This window comes from Ylistrum balloti, unplaced genomic scaffold (genome assembly GCF_031769215.1).
Source record: "Ylistrum balloti isolate Yb309-2 unplaced genomic scaffold, AGI_CSIRO_Ybal_v1 Utg370038, whole genome shotgun sequence".
Taxonomy (NCBI): domain Eukaryota; kingdom Metazoa; phylum Mollusca; class Bivalvia; order Pectinida; family Pectinidae; genus Ylistrum; species Ylistrum balloti.
The window spans coordinates 536,002-549,797 of record NW_026782097.1 but is presented as its reverse complement, the minus strand read 5'-3'; the positions used below and the strand labels follow the sequence as shown (position 1 = coordinate 549,797).

At 37.0% G+C, this 13,796-nt stretch overlaps 3 non-coding genes across 3 annotated transcripts; all 3 read left to right on the top strand.

The window, feature by feature from the left end:
* Positions 1–1,529: 1,529 nt before the first annotated feature.
* Trnak-uuu (transfer RNA lysine (anticodon UUU)) lies at positions 1,530–1,602 on the top strand. The gene has a single exon. It is a non-coding gene; the product is annotated as a tRNA-Lys (tRNA).
* Positions 1,603–3,180: 1,578 nt separating this feature from the next.
* Positions 3,181–3,252, top strand: Trnaq-cug (transfer RNA glutamine (anticodon CUG)). The gene has a single exon. It is a non-coding gene; the product is annotated as a tRNA-Gln (tRNA).
* Positions 3,253–3,744: 492 nt separating this feature from the next.
* On the top strand, positions 3,745–3,816 carry Trnaq-uug (transfer RNA glutamine (anticodon UUG)). The gene has a single exon. It is a non-coding gene; the product is annotated as a tRNA-Gln (tRNA).
* The last annotated feature ends 9,980 nt before the right edge of the window (positions 3,817–13,796 follow it).

Genomic DNA, 13,796 nt, shown 5'->3' with positions numbered 1-13,796 from the left:
TGTTGTATTTAGTCTATACCTTATGTTGTGTTTAGTCTATACCTTATGTTGTATTTAGTCTATACCTTATGTTGTGTTTAGTCTATACATTATGTTGTATTTAGTCTATACCTTATGTTGTGTTTAGTCTATACCTTATGTTGTGTTTAGTCTATACCTTATGTTGTGTTTAGTCTGTACCTTATGTTGTGTTTAGTCTATACCTTATGTTGTGTTTAGTCCACTGCATCTTATCTGGTCTTATTCGATATTTGATATAGTCTTTAAAGTTTTTTAAATCAACTTTACACATATCATGCGGAACCTGCCGGGAGTTGCGAGGCATAACTACATCCTCTAACAAAGGTCTTTTTCGTTGAAATCTTTTCGTTTCCTGTTAAAATCTTTACAAATGACAAACCGGATTGATTGTAGGGGAAAAAACACGAAAAAAAAAATGAATAAACAACATCACACACACAAAAAAACTGAATGAATAGCTTATCTTATTTACGAGTATTCTCTGAAGTAACGCAGCATTACTAAGGAACAATATAACCAGTTTCATGTTTTAGTGTATAAAATGATTTATCCTCTGCGTAAATTGGACTCGATTTGTTTGAATATACTATAGACTTAGGTATAACTACATTTAATTAGGTCCAGGCCCCAGTTTCATGAATCTTCATCTTCCTTAGCTGAAGGAAGTCGTAACTACCATAGAAAAGCGTTACGTAGAATTAAGAGAAAGTTCCTTAAGCAAGGAACATTCGTGAAACCTGGACCATGCTACTGTTGTTGGATCGGAGTTCAAGTGATGTTCACTTTTTTGTGCTGATCAAATCCTTTATAAATTAATAGTTATCTTGTCATTAATTCTACAAGGTCATCTTCGTTGCAGATTCATTGACGTTTTCATGTGTAGCATGGCCGACAGTTTACCAACTAGGCCATGTTTTTTTTCAGTGCAAGGGAGATAACTCGAAAAGTACCTTTGATGACCTAACCCACATATCGTTTCACTTATCCTTTTAAAGAGACCGTTATTACATTTTTTACCTTGTAAATGTAGCAAATCATCATGCCCCAATATAAACAGCGACCATAGGAGGGATTTTGGTACGTCTGAAAGGTATCGGACTTCCGTGTATCAGACGCAGTCCCAGTGATCTGGGGCATTGTGAAAATCTATGCTGAACGTCACACGATGCCGCCGGCAATATGTAAGGCATCAGGTCAAGCTGATATTACTAATTCATGATTCTACTGGATCTGATCACGGTCTAACACCCTAATATCCTTTCGTATGGCTGCATCTAAGATTCAAAACACAAGCATCTGTAGGCTAGGGACTCGATCGCGGCGCTATCAAAGGCACATTAGTTGTTGTATTCGTTAAGTCTGGGTTAAATTGTTTCTACTATTGTTTTGTCGTTAAATTACAATAAGACATAGTTTTTTTCAATTTTCTTAATCTAAAACAATTCGATTCAGTTCAAGTCTATTTTGAATTTGAATTTGGTTATTTTAGAATTACCAATATGTAAGAAGCCCGCGTAGCTCAGTCGGTAGAGCATCAGACTTTTAATCTGAGGGTCTAGGGTTCGAGTCCCTACGTGGGCGAAAATTTTTTATTATTATTTATTTTCTAATCCAACCGAGATGGTTGGATACATAAATATAAGTATCGATGCATTTAAAATGTAAGGTGTACGATTTAATATGAATATAAAGTATGTTATTTTATCTTGAATCCATGGTTTTATAGTATTTTTGGTGCATTAGTTTCGGAGCCTTTATCAATCATTTTTCACTAGCCATGCTATGTTGATGAACTGCCACTAATCAAATACATGAATGACTTGAAATATGTTAATACTACAGGATTTATTCGAAAGGTGACCGGTAAAAGACCAGTATTTTTGTCAGAAAAAAAATATCAAAGGACGAGACTTCAAATCCGCTCACCAGAAATGATCGACATGTGTATCGGACATCACTAAATCACAGTGACCAGGGCTAGCCCAGCAGAAATGTGTAAGCCCAGACGACGGGTCTGAATTTCATGATTTCAAAGATGTTTTGAATCGTTCTGAGACATTTTTTTAAAAATTTATTTAACAGCAAACTTCAACCCCTGATATTTATTTTCAACCTAAGTTTTGTAATTTTGTCCAACATACTCTATGCACGGATTTTTTTTATGTGTAAGCCCGGGCTTTTTCTTTCTATGGAAGCTACGCCCCTGGTGATGCTTGAGCTAGCTTAGAGTGACCCAGAAGTACACATGTACATTTATTACATAAAATTATCATTTGACGGGAATGACATTTTGATAATAGTGCGAAATGGATGTCTGTTTGATGTGTACACCTTTTCTACAGGGTTAGATACAGTTTTTATTGTTCAGCACTTTTTTCCCCAATAAACCATATTTCTAGGTTTAATTCTTTTTTACAACACAAAGTGTTTGAAGAAAGTTGTTTTTTCATCTCTCGATCACTCACTAATAAGACAAAATCAGAAATGAGCCATCAAGTAGCCGAAAAAATATTGCAAGAGGGCGTGGCCTCGTGGTCGAGTTTTATTCACATGACAGACGACAACAAAACGTTGGCATCCGAGAATGGATTGATAGGTTATATCATCATATCAGAGATGATGTTTGACATGTTTAAATAAGTATTAGGAAAATTTTACAAATTTGACAAAAAGAGGCGAGGCATACGGTTCGACAAAATGGCCGTTCCGAAATACATAACGGTCCGGAACCGATGTCTAGACGATATTTAGTTTTCGAAACTTTTAATCAGCCAGAGCCACCTTATCAGTCAAGTCCAACCAGAACTAAGGCTCGCCAAAACAATATTTATAGATTTCGTTGTGTTATAACTATCGACAGCCTTCATAAAGCCCTGTCACCTCCTTATATTTTACTCCAAAGTTATTGTCACTCAAGCCATATTGATAATATCGATTATAGAAAATTACATTAGATATGTTTGGTGGAATGGTTGTGAAATGGTAGAGCTAATGCATGTGTAAATATCAGCAGTCAAAATTTATATAGAATCAAACGCGCAAACACAAAGATAATAGATGAATAGTGTTTTACACATGTCTGGATACACGTGTACCGACACGTCAGAACACGACTTTGCCACCTGTAATAAAGCAACGTCTTCGAATGTTAGCTATAACGGTTCTATGGTGTAATGGTTAGCACTCAGGACTCTGAATCCTGCGATCCGAGTTCAAATCTCGGTAGAACCTGTAACAATACTTTTTAAAAGATTATTTAACAATTAATTTTATTTATATATTACATATTTTATTTGTATGTTACATCTTATCTATTAACGTGACCCCTGCACGGACATTTAGGCCAGACTTTAATTATATAAACTTAACTGTATTAAAAACAAGGATCTGTTTCCGAGCCTATTAAGGCTCGTCGTCAGAGCAATTAGTACGTCTCCATATGGTATTTGTAGTTGTGACTACATTGCATCTCCGACAAAGAAACAACTTTATATATATATATATATATATAAAGGATACGACAATGGCACCACGGTAAAGATTTTTCCCAGGTATAATCAGGTAAAAAGCCAAAGGCGGTAGATTACTAAAATGCTGATTTGAAGACGCGTGAAAGTTTATAACTAAAGATAACACAACATTATATTATCTATCTAACACGTAATCAAATAGGATAGCTGTCTGACACACACACACACACACACACACATATATATATATATCGGTTCTATGGTGTAATGGTTAGCACTCTGGACTTTGAATCCAGCGATCCGAGTTCAAATCTCGGTAGAACCTTTTTAGAGTTTTAGTTTTAACATTTCCAGTCCGACAGTTTCCTATGGTGGATGTAAAACCTATTCCATGGTCACGTGATCTGTCGTTTTAGTGTTATTACTAGGCACTCTGATACATAAGTATTCACTAGATTAGTAAGTGTACACAAACAAAAAAGTTGTATAGTTGTGATATCAGAGACAGCTCCGATCTAAGTTGCACAGGAAGTGGAAGATAAACTAGTAGACAAATCAGGGGCTGGTAGCCAGTCTAATCCAGTAACTAAAAAAACAGTTCTGTGCTGTAATGGTTATCACCCAGGACTCTGAATCCAGCGATCCGTGTTCAATCTCGGTAGAACTTTTTCAGTTTCTTGAAATCGCCCCCAAAATTGTCTACACAGCACAGAAAGGGAAACTAGAAGCGAACATTGTCATGTTCTAAAGTACACTCTGAATATGTTTCTATATCAAGCTATAAAATGCTTCATATTATTCAATAACAAGTCTTGTAAGTGTGAACGTCCTACTTACTTCTGATTCCAGATATTATGATTTATCTGCATACTTATAATTGGAAGCCCACACTTGTGACGTCACATGATCAAAGCTGTCAAAACAGTTTTAAAAAAATAGCGAGACGCTTGTGTGATTCAATTTGTCTGTAGAAAATATGATGAACCCTTGATGTTACAACACAAAGAAACCGATTAAAAATTCAATCTAATTAACGAAATCACTTTCTTTACAAATGAAGATGTACGATATGACACGAGTACAATAACCTGGTATACTTATAACGAGTCGTGACATGTCACATATCTTATCTCCATGTCTTCAAGCCGGAAACAATGTGAGAAATTATGTAGTATTTGTGACATAAATTATCTTTAATAGTTGCAATGAGGTATGAAGAGGAGATAATTGTGCTATTTTAAAAAAAAAAAAGTAAGTGTTTTAATCACTGTGTGGGTAATTGGTTTAAATTTATCCATTGTCACTAAATGATTGACAGGTAAAATGAAAAGTGATATCGCATCTACTGAAGCATGTAGCATAATATAGCTTCCAGTAATACAACATTGTACTGATAACACTAATCTTAAAACATTGGTCCTATGAAACACAATTAATCTGTTACATAAAAATCGCCGTACCTCTATGATAAAGCTAGACAATCAACGATATGTCTTAGTATATATTATATTCTGATATACAAACATAGGCACTTTAACATTATCCAGAGAAACGAGATAAAAATCCCAGTTGCTCGAACTGCACTAATGCATCATTGTATTGACGTTTCATTATCAATAATCAAGTTATTGGAATTCAATAACTTGGCTTTATTCCGCATAATTATCATTTTCATGTATAATAAGTGTGTGTACTTTCCGGGTTCGAAAGAAACATAAATAACAAATATATGTTTAATTGTGGTCTGTACAAAACGAATCCTTCAAAACCACAACGAATGTAACTAGAACGATTTAGGCGTGGCGATTAAGCTTGTGTAAGAGAATCTACAGTCATTTCACTACTTATTCCAGATGTAAATGCGCGATGTTTACTTTTAAAATCCCTTGATTCATAAACATGATTTAATTGTGAAGACACATGTTAGACACCTTCAGGTAATATGACATGATATATGTATAAACTTGTAAATAGTAAATAAAAAACTTAATCATGCTATGTTGCTGTTACCTTAATGTAACAAGCACAAAAACTGAAAATAGATAAATAAGTAAATAAATAAATGAAAAATAAATAAAACAACATTTAATTATTGTAGCACTACCCTACCCAGGTAGTTAAAGCTACATTCTAATGACGAATAAACAAATATAGTCTGGCTCATTTTACGTATCACCACGGAAACATTTGGGTATCGTGTTAGATACAACGTAATGTATGTTTGGATTAGAACTGTTAGATAGATGGAGTCTGTATTTTTGAACGGTTCAAATTCCAATCAATCAGATTTTTTTTCATATATTGGCATTATCATATGATGTTATGAGTACGGATGTTCAGTGACTAAATTTCAGCATTTAAAAGCCAAAAAATGTCATGGTACAGATTGTATTACCCGTGATGCTTTAGAACCTTACTCACTTCCGGTTAGACACATAGCATTAACGTCCGATCGATGGAGCTAAAGTTCAGAAGGTTCAAACATTCACGGCAACATAGTGACATAGGAAATGAAATGTCGATTTAGATAGAAACTATTACCAGAATGTCACGTCCGAATCCTCTTTTTTCGACAGAAATAACTTTCCTGAATGCAGAACAAACAGAAAATGTTCACGATTTTAGCAGATATAAACGAAATGCTTTTACCGCTTGACTAAAGGGGAATTTCAACATTGGCACTTCAGTTGTTAGTGACTGTGGCAATATTGACACTTCAGTTGTGAGTGGCTGTGGCAACATTGACACTTCAATTGTGAGTGGTTGTGGCAATATTGACACTTACAGTCGTGAGTGACTGGCAACATTGGCACTTCAGTTGTTAGTGACTGTGGCAATATTGACACTTCAGTTGTGAGTGGCTGTTGCAACATTGACACTTCAATTGTGAGTGGTTGTGCCAATATTGACACTTACAGTCGTGAGTGACTGTGGCAACATTGACACTTCAATTGTGAGTGGTTGTGCCAATATTGACACTTACAGTCGTGAGTGACTGTGGCAACATTGACACTTCAGTTGTGAGTGGCTGTGGCAATATTGACACTTACAGTCGTGAGTGACTGTGGCAACATTGACACTTCAGTTGTGAATTGCTGTGGCAACATTGGCACTTCAGTTGTGAGTGACTGTGGTAACATTGACACTTCAGTTGTGAGTGGCTGTGGCAACATTGACACTTCAGTTGTGAATTGCTGTGGCAACATTGGCACTTCAGTTGTGAGTGACTGTGGCAACATTGACACTTCAGTTGTAAGTGGCTTTGGCAACATTGGCACTTCAGTTGTGAGTGACTGTGGCAAGATTGACAATTCAGTTGAATAGCTACCAAGTATCCCTAGATCCCCTAGAAAAGGATGTAACAATTGTTAATCTTTTCTTTTTAAATATCAATAATGAGAGAAGAATGAGAATATTCTTGGTATAGACGAGAAGTGCATACAAGTGTATGTGGTCGACGTAGTTTAGACAGTGTCCAAACCAGATACATGTAGTGCTACTGTATTGATCAGTTAGAGATTAATATCTAACAATACTCCTCATTGCATCGCCCCAAAACGAGGCTGGAGGAATAAAATCTGAGTTTGTAATCTGATACAGAACGTGTGTTGTCAGTATATATCGTGTGTGCTTTGATCCCAGCCTCCCTATAACTGAAGATGTATGTGGGGAGGGGGAATTCTATCGAGATTTTTATAGTCAAAACTCGAGCATTTTGTCTGGGCGAGGGTCATTAAGACAGTTTGCAGTGTTAAGTAAGACCCGTATGTTCTGATCTGTGACGTTGCCGTATGTTGTGTTACATGATATATATGAGAGCTCCCATTACCTGCGCCGACACAGAGTGAGAACTCTCTGTAACAACTCCGCCGGCTTATCTCGTCCATCTATAGATATGAAATACATTTGTGCTTTAAAACAGTGGTTTTTGACAAGCGTACTGTTCAAACTCGGCAATAACGTATATAAATGGATAGGTTTGGCGTAAGCCTTCGATACTTTATGTGCAACCACGATAGAATAAACGCCACATTAAGTCTTATCAAGTAATTTGTCCAAACGTCCCGCATACGTTGATCCGTCGGGATCGTCAATGCGTTTGACGGTAATGAAAAATTATGTCATGCCAAACATCGAATTATTGTGATAAGGACCGGAAGGATCGATGAAACTGATGAAATCCTTGTTTCCAACGATCCTAGTAACTGTTTTGTGATTACATCATCTCTCAGTGTACATCATAGTAATATGTAGACACTAAATCTTATTTTAATCTGAGGAACACCATACAGCTAGTATTTTGCTTATTTTTTCCCCATAAGAATTCGAAGTGTGGAAGTTCTGAGCGACTTACAAACATTGCATCCGAACTGACAATACAGAGTCCCTTTTTACCAGGATCCCGGCACAACCGCTCTAATCTGTGGTAACGAAGAAATTAGGGCGCGGAAGCATGAATACCTTATAAGGAAATTCTGCTTAATGTGAATGTCCACCTGACAGTAATTTTATATACGGGTTCCTTCTTCTCATTTTTGATGTGATTGCCTGGAGAACTTACAGTTTGAAACAGCGTTAACAAGATATTGAGCTAAATCATGAAACAACATGTTGATGATCATCAAAAAATCAGTTATAGAGAGGTAGCATTTTAGAGAGGGGTTTATAGACGATATAAAGGTAGTGTTTGTCTTAGATCTGTCCTAGTAGTGATAAAGGTCTGTCATAGAAGTCAGCATGTAACGTCGATTTTGTTGCTTCAAGCTACGATAAGTACAAAAACAATGGCAGAATACGAGTGTCAATTAATATCTTTTTAAATATCAGAATATAGAGAAACTGTGAATACTTTTAAAAGCTACTTGGATATACCTGTCTTCTTTTCACGTTTTGGTTCAATGTTTATGCTTTTTGGTAGATTTTTTAGACACGTATTTTGTAAATTGTAACGCTGCCACTTTTTGTGTCACACAGGTGCAACTTCGACTATCAAAAGACTTACATAACCTTGCATGTATATCTGTCATTTCAGATGCACCTGCGATCGACTCCCAAATTAATATGCGCGTGCCACACTTGAATCAGTCTTTAAACAAATGTAAACCTGTTTCATCTTTTCCTGTTCGTCGTTTTTTGTTTAATTACTGGAAGTATCACCTTTCAAGTATCTAGAGTATTGGCAGATTACATGAACCCTACTGCCCGATAAAGACTGGCAACGATAAAGGATAGAACGCTAAACCAGACATAAGACCTTCACCTCACATCATATCCAATAAATCGGACTTCAACTCGACATGACATTCACTGAACCAGACCTGAACACAACCTCACTTTCATAAAATGAGACATAATTCCCGAGCCATATGCTTCAAATGAGAAATCAGCAAAAACATTTAATGTACAGCCATAATTCAGAACTCAACTCCATTTTACATCCTCTGAATTAGATATCAAACCACGTCAGAAAATTAAGATGAGACTTCTACTCCGAGTCATATTTACTAAATCAGAAATCAACTCAACATTAGCTCGACTAAAAAAGACTTCATAAACACATCCCATCCATTAAATAAGACCTCAACTCCACGTCAAGCACATCCATTGAAAAGATCTCAACTCCACGTCACGTCACTCCATTAAATAAGATCTCAACTCCACGTCACGTCACTCCATTAAATAAGATCTCAACTCCACGTCACGCCACTCCATTAAATAAGATCTCGACTCCACGTCACGTAACTCCATTTAATTAAACCTCAACTCCACGTAACGTCACGTCACATTAATTAAGACAGTGACATTATCTATTTATCATCGGTATAAGACAATGTCACATCCAATAAACACTAATTCAACTCCATGTCGAATCAGACATTCAATCACATCTCAAATCTACGTCACATTAACTAAATCAGACGTCAATTCCACGTTATATCAACAACACAACATCTCAAATTTACATCCTAACCGGTAAAGAAGACGACAACTCTACTTCACGTCTATTAAATGGTTCCTATCACGTGAACTAAATCAATTCTTAACATCCATAAAATCATATCTCAACTCCACGTCACATCCATAAAATTATATCTCAACACCGTCACATACATAAAATTAGATCTCCACTCCGTCACATCCATAAAATTAGATCTCCACTCCGTGACATCCATAAAATTAGATCTCCACTCCGTCACATACATAAAATTAGATCTCCACTCCGTCACATCTATACAATTAGATCTCCACTCCGTCACATACATAAAATTAGATCTCAACTCCGTCACATCCATAAAATTAGATCTCAACTCCGTCACATACATAAAATTAGATCTCCACTCCGTCACATACATAAAATTAGATTTCCACTCCGTCACATCCTTAACATTAGATCCCAACTCCGTCACATCCATAAAATTAGATCAACGTTACATTCTCTAAATCAGACCTCATCTCCACATTCTCTAAATACATTCTTCTAAATCAGACCTCATCTCCACGTTACATTCACTAAAAATCAGACCTCATCTCCACGTTACATTCACTAGATCAGACCTCATCTCCACGTTACATTCAAATCAGACCTCATCCACGTTACATTCTTACATTCTCCACTTACATTCTCTAAATCAGACCTCATCTCAACGTTACATTCTCGAAAACACTCCACGTTACATTCACTAAATCAGACCTCATCTTCACGTTACATTCACTAAATCAGACCTCATCTCCACGTTACATTCTCTAAAACACTCCACGTTACATTCTCTAAATCAGACCTCATCTCCACGTTGCATTCACTAAATCAGACCTCATCTCCACGTTACATTCACTATATCAGACCTCATCTCCACGTTACATTCTCTAAATCAGACCTCATCTCCACGTTGCATTCTCTAAATCAGACCTCATCTCCATGTTAAATTCACTAAAACATGCCACGTTATATTCACTTAATCAGACCTCATCTCCACGTTACATTCTCTAAATCAGACCTCATCTCCACGTTACATTCTCTAAATCAGACCTCATCTCCACGTTACATTCTCTAAATCAGACCTCATCTCCACGTTACATTCACTAAATCAGACCTCATCTCCACGTTACATTCTCTAAATCAGACCTCATCTCCACGTTACATTCTCTAAAACACTCCACGTTACATTCACTAAATCAGACCTCATCTCCACGTTACATTCACTAAATCAGACCTCATCTCCACGTTACATTCTCTAAATCAGACCTCATCTCCACGTTACATTCACTAAATCAGACCTCATCTCCACGTTACATTCACTAAATCAGACCTCATCTCCACGTTACATTCTCTAAATCAGACCTCATCTCCTCCACGTTACATTCTCTAAATCAGACCTCATCTCCACGTTACATTCTCTAAATCAGACCTCATCTCCACGTTACATTCTCTAAATCAGACCTCATCTCCACGTTACATTCTCTAAATCAGACCTCATCTCCACGTTACATTCTCTAAATCAGACCTCATCTCCACGTTACATTCACTAAATCAGACCTCATCTCCACGTTACATTCTCTAAATCAGACCTCATCTCCACGTTACATTCTCTAAATCAGACCTCATCTCCACGTTACATTCTCTAAATCAGACCTCATCTCCACGTTACATTCACTAAATCAGACCTCATCTCCACGTTACATTCTCTAAATCAGACCTCATCTCCACGTTACATTCTCTAAATCAGACCTCATCTCCACGTTACATGCACTAAATCAGACCTCATTTCAACGTTACATTCTCTACAACACTCCACGTTACATTCACTAAATCAGACCTCATCTCCACGTTACATTCTCTAAATCAGACCTATCTCCACGTTTCACTCTCTAAATCAGATCTCATCTCCACGTTACATTCTTTAAATCAGACCTCATCTCCACGTTACATTCACTATATCAGACCTCATCTCCACGTTACATTCTCTAAATCAGACCTCATCTCCACGTTACATTCTCTAAATCAGACCTCATCTCCATGTTACATTCACTAAATCAGACCTCATCTCCATGTTACGTTCACTAATTCAGACCTCATCTCCACGTTACATTCTCTAAATCAGACCTCATCTCCACGTTACATTCTCTAAATCAGACCTCATCTCCACGTTACATTCACTAAATCAGACCTCATCTCCACGTTACATTCTCTAAAACACTCCACGTTACTTTCACTAAATCAGACCTCATCTCCACGTTACATTCACTAAATCAGACCTCATCTCCACGTTACATTCACTAAATCAGACCTCATCTCCACGTTACATTCTCTAAATCAGACCTCATCTCCACGTTACATTCTCTAAATCAGACCTCATCTCCACGTTACATTCACTAAATCAGACCTCAACCCCACGTTACATTCTCTAAATCAGACCTCATCTCAACGTTACATTCTCTAAATCAGACCTCATCTCCACGTTACATTCACTAAATCAGACCTCATCTCAACGTTACATTCTCTAAATCAGACCTCATCTCCACGTTACATTCTCTAAATCAGACCTCATCTCCACGTTACATTCTCTAAATCAGACCTCATCTCCACGTTACATTCTCTAAATCAGACCTCATCTCCATGTTACATTCACTAAATCAGACCTCATTACAGTTACCTCTATCTCATCACGTTACATTCTCTACAGACCTTCCACGTTATTCACTAAATCAGACCTCATCTCCACGTTACGTTCACTAATTCAGACCTCATCTCCACGTTACATTCTCTAAATCAGACCTATTTCCACGTTACACTCTCTAAATCAGACCTCAACTCCACGTTACATTCTCTAAATCAGACCTCATCTCCACGTTACATTCTCTAAATTAGACCTCAACTCCACGTTACATTCTCTAAATCAGACCTCATCTCAACGTTACATGCACTAAATCAGACCTCAACCCCACGTTACATTCTCTAAATCAGACCTCATCTCAACGTTACATTCTCTAAATCAGACCTCATCTCCACGTTAAATTCACTAAAACATGCCACGTTATATTCACTTAATCAGACCTGATCTCCACGTTACATTCTCTAAATCAGACCTCATCTCCACGTTACATTCTCTAAATCAGACCTCATCTCCACGTTGCATTCTCTAAATCAGACCTCATCTCCATGTTACCTTCACTAAATCAGACCTCATCTCCACGTTACGTTCACTAATTCAGACCTCATCTTCACGTTATATTCTACTCCACGTTACTCAACCCCACGTACATTCACGTTAAAATCATCTCCACGTTACACTCTCTAAATCAGACCTCATCTCCACGTTACATTCTCTAAATCAGACCTCATCTCCACGTTACATTCACTATATCAGACCTCATATCCATGTTTGATTCACTAAAACATGCCACGTTACATTCACTTAATCCGACCACAACTGCATGTTACATTAATTAAATCAGATTTTTGTTAATGGAATAAATAAGGAGTTAATTACATATTCATCTAGATTCCTTTTAAAGCCCCTTTCACTGTGTTGGTTAAGGAGTCTCACGAAGGAAACTTACGTTTTACTTAACGAAAATCATGTGACATTGCTAACTGATTTGCTTAGTGCTGAGAATAGTCTTGTATCCCTGTCTACATTCATACCAACGTATGAATGTTATTAACAAGATTTTGTGTTCTCATATTGATTTTTTTATATTCCAGACTCTCTCCATGTAGGTTTTTATCTTGAAAGAAATGTGTAAATAAAGTTATATTTCAGCGTAATTTGCAGTTTTTATCTCTTGTCTTTACTACTTAGTATTGGAGAGCACTAAAATACCTGCTACAGCCTTCCTTGTTACTCGAATATAGGAAATTTCGTTGCACCAACTCTCAGAATGACACTCAAGGTGGGGATTCGCGACGTGTGCACAATATAAGGGCCATTTGAATACTGCTGCAAGTAACAGTCAGTTATCGTCGCGTTATTGTTGATGTGCCTGAATTATGCAAAAGCAAAACGCGCTGCATTTAAATTGTTCCCATGGGCACGGTTAACTGTCTACCAGAGGACAACACTCATTATGCAAGCCGTAGATCCTCATTCCGTAATTTACCCCAAACCTATCTGACTCAATCCCTTTAATCACCGGGCCGATGATTCCCATTTACTTTTGTCATGTTGATTATAAATTCCTTTAGAACAATCGATTTCACTACGATGCTTGTAAACTACGAAAATGTCGTTTCTGAATATGCAGATAATCTTGGCAAACCGTTATTTACACAAAAGTAGTCAACGTAAAATTTCTGAATAGAAAGTG